The sequence below is a fragment of the Anser cygnoides genome, chromosome 4 (assembly GCF_040182565.1).
Source record: "Anser cygnoides isolate HZ-2024a breed goose chromosome 4, Taihu_goose_T2T_genome, whole genome shotgun sequence".
In the NCBI taxonomy this organism is placed as follows: domain Eukaryota; kingdom Metazoa; phylum Chordata; class Aves; order Anseriformes; family Anatidae; genus Anser; species Anser cygnoides.
In genome coordinates, this window is record NC_089876.1 from 8730831 (window position 1) to 8735203 (window position 4373).

The following is a 4373-nucleotide window of genomic DNA, read 5'->3' on the forward strand; positions in this document are numbered from 1 at the left end:
ACAAAATCATGTTATTTCCAGTAGGCCGGGGGAAGTTATGGTCCTTGGTGAACCACATCTAGCTGTTCGACTACAGCTACGGTCCTGTGGCAGCATGCTCCTGCTTAGCACCCTATCACTGAGCCAGTACCTGGGGGACATCCTGCTGCATCTATTGCCTGGGAAACAGCAAGATAATCAGATAGGCTATGGAGTGCAAGCTGGCTTCAGACAAGGGCTTTTCTTGGAAAACTGGTTTTCTTCAGGCTTGTAGGCATTTTACAGTCATACTACACTGTGGCTGCATACAAAAATGGTACCTTCTGGCCAGTGCTCCCTCTTTCACAGGGGAAAAAGCACTTGTAAATTCCTGACACCCACAGGAAACCCTATGCCTGTCTGCTGGATTGGGAAGCAAGTGGGAATGCAGAACCCCCCTTTCAGGGTTCTTCCAGCCCCTGGTATACAATTCAACCCTCATAAAACAGCACAGGAGTTCTGACCTGAAAAGCTCTATGACCCATCAAAAGTCTGTGATTCAGCAATGTAAATACAATTTGTCCTCTGAAGGCTCTTCAGTAACTTACCTGCAAGATTGTTATGAGCACAGGCAATGGACGAGCTTCCTAAGGAGCAGAGCCTTTGCTAAAGGAGCACGGCCAGACTCAGACTCCTCAGCAGTCCTAGGCAGATTGTGACCTTGACGAGCAGAAAGGCAGCCACCAGCAATTTCCTTCATTTCAGGGGGAGGGAAGCAGTTCTGCCATGTCGTGCTGCTCATGGACCTTGACACCTACCTTGTGCCTAGAGGAGGGCCAGGACACATCTACACAAGTAGGAAAGAGAAGCAAGGCAAAACCACCAGCACCCCCCAAGGCACATACACAAGTGCTTTTTGTGCTCTAAACACAGATTAAAACCTGTGCCTGACCAAATGGCCACATGATGGCACCACAGCTTTGAAGAGCGAAGACATCACCACATTTCAGTCAAGACTAAAAGCATCTTAACCACAAAACAGCAGTGTGATCTCTTAAACTGCACCAGCAGAAACCTTCATAATCTGTTGTGCAGATGGAAGAACAAAACCCACAGAAGAGAGGCTGAAGGAATCCAAGTAATGGGTTATTACAGTCAAATACCTCAAAACTCTTCCTTTAAAAATATTTATCTTCTGGATTTAGAGGGAATTAGAAACAGCGAAAATAGCCAAAGGAAAGGTATGCTACTGCAGATCTGAGTTTATCCAAGCAAAGGCATGACAGTACATAAACTGAATTCAGCAGTACTGCTCCCAAAGAGCACTAAGTATTTATTTCTTCAATTAGTCCCCATCAGTTAAAAAGTGGGGTCTTCATAGAATATCCTGAGTTGGAAGGGACCCATAAGGATCAAGTCCAACTCCTGGCACCACACAGGTCTACCCAAAATTTTAGACCATGTGACTAAGTGCACAGTCCTATCGCTTCTTAAATTCAGCCAGGCTTGGTGCAGTGACTACTTCACTGGGGAGCCTGTTCCGGTGTGCGACCACCCTCTCGGTGAAGAACCTCTTCCTGATGTCCAGCCTAAACTTCCCGTGCCTCAGCTTGACACCGTTCCTGTAGGTCCTGTCACTGGTGATAACAGAGAATAGGCCACCTGCCTCTCCACTCCCCCTCACAAGGAAGTTGTAGACTGCGAAGAGGTCCCCCCTCAGCCTCCTCTTCTCCAGGCTGAACAGGCCCAGTGACCTCAGCCGCTCCTCATATGTCTTCCCCTCTAGGCCCTTCGCCATCTTCGTCGCCCTCCTCTGGACACTCTCCAACAGTTTAATGTCCTTCTTGTACTGTGGTGCCCAGAACTGCACACAGTACTGGAGGGGAGGCTGCACCAGCGCAGAGTAGAGCAGGGCGATCATTTCCATCGACCGACTAGCAATGCCGTGCTTGATGCACCCCAGGATACGGTTGGCCCTCCTGGCTGCCAGGGCACACTGCTGGCTCATATTCAACTTGCTGTCAACCACAACCCCCAGATCCGTCTCTGAGGGGCTGCTCTCCAGCGTCTCGTCCCCCAGTCTGTACGTATAGCCAGGGCTGCCCCGCCCCAGGTGCAGGACTTGCTTTTGTTAAACTTCATGTGGTTGGTGGTCACCCAACTCTCCAATCTGTCCAGATCTCTCTGCAAGGCCTTTCCACCCTCATCCGAGTCCACAACTCCAAGTTTGGTGTCATCGGCAAATTTGCTCAAAACACCTTCTAGTCCTACATCCAAATCATTTATAAAAACATTGAAGAGGACTGGCCCTAAAATGGAGCCTTGAGGGACCCCACTAGTGACCATCCGCCAGCCAGATGTGGCCCCATTTACCACAACCCTTTGAGCCCTGCCCGTCAGCCAATTGCTCACCCATCGGATGATGTTTTTGTTTAGCTGTATGCTGGACATTTTGTCCAGTAGGATCCAATGGGAAACAGTGTCAAAAGGTTTGCTGAAGTCCAAAATGAAGTTCAAATGTGGTGTGTAGGACTCCAGAATGGACCAGTGTCAGTCTCCTATATATAGTCAGTGTTAAGGATGCAGGTTAAACCCATCTAGTACTCTAGGGCAAAAAAGAATTAAACACATTGGTCAGCTGCTTTAAAGCAGAATAAAAAAATATGATTTAATGAAATAAACAGAAGTCTCAAGGCAAAAAGAGAGAAAGTGCAGTTATCCGAAGTGTTTTTCAAGTAGTTCTCTAGTATTAGATATGGCTAAGACACCAATGGCATTTACCAAGTCAAGAAGGATCAATCACTCATCAGCAACTAAAGACTCTCCAGCACATTGCCCGTATTTTTTTTTTTTTTATTTTTTAATGTCTCATAGGGATTATTAAACCCCTGAACTTTTAAGTTGAAGATGTCAGATCCTCCTGCAGTAACTCCTAGTGCATGCCCACCACCTACCTCCTTCATGAAAGACAGTATGAATAAATACCAGGAAGAAGCAAACATTTTCATAGTGAATACTACTCAGAAATCAAGCTCTTAAAGCCAGCTGGAGGAATCTTCCCAGGTCCGGTACGATGCAGGTATCTTGAAACACAGCAGGTTCTGAAAACAAAGTTACCTCTTCTACTTTGGAACAATCACAAGTTATGCTTCTTGTCTTATTTTTCCTTTCCTGCTCTCAGAACACGTACATGCACACCTGAGTGCACAGGAACTGTGAGAAGAGCCTAAAGCATGAGCCTAAAGTGTGAGAAAAGAACCTAAAACATGTCAGAGCTCAATCAGAAGCTGTCAGGAATACTGGACAGCTTTAGGACAGTATCTGAGTCATTAGTCCAGGTCTTAAAATCATGAGACTTGGTATTAGAATGGAATCCTAGACATTTTAAAAAAGCCAACTACTTGCCTAAGCCAGCTATGCTTTCCAAAATGTCTAGTGACACAGATGACTTAAAATAGATGGGTCTCATTCTGAATAGGCCATTCTCAGGACAACAAGGCAACCTGGCACATCTTCACTCATGCAAAATGGATTAGTGAGTCACTCTTTTGGGTGCCAAGAAATCCTTCACAGAGCAAATGCCCTATGAAATAAGCAAAATGTGCCTATCAACCTATTCTCAAAGCATTGTCGCAAGTGTTTTAACAGAGCAATTGACCTGGAACAGAATTTCCTTCCCAGCTATTCGATACGGTCGATCTGACACAGGAGAGAAAACCTCAGACTATGTCTGGCACTGTACAAGTGCAGGCAAGTGTAGCAGAGCCATGTCACAAGGCCATACATAAAGCTGGAACGAGGCCAGCCACGCATGCCCTTATAACTCAATATTGAAAGGTAAGTCCTCACATTATATCACAGAATAAACTAGACCATAGAAATGGCATCTGTGAGCATGAAGAGTTTCTGGTAGGAAAAAAAAAAGCAAAGAAAACCCACAAAAATCTTCCACAGCACTCTAAAATTGAGAGAAGCAGCCACTGCCATAATTCAGCCAAAGACGACATTCAGCAAATAGGGTTTATTCCACACTTTCTTACCATGCAGGACATCCACACTTAGCGTACCTTCTTCCTCGGACCACAAAGTCTGGGCTGTGGCTTGGGTGCTTAAGTAGATGCACGCCCACACACTGCGGGGGCCTGTTGCCCAAGGTTAATCAGCTTTCACTGAATCCGCCCAAAAAGCAAGAGCAGGTATTTTGATCACACCTCCTACTCGCAAATATCCCAACCAGCTAAACTAACAGATGTCAACTTTGCCTCTGTAGATGCATTTCAAAGTTGACATTTTCATGTGACAAATCTAAAATGGATACACATCGTCATGTCATTTGTTTGGTCTCAGGCTACTGGTACTTATTGCTTATTATGCTGACAGTTAAGTTAGAGATTAATTAAAGAGTAATCAGTCCG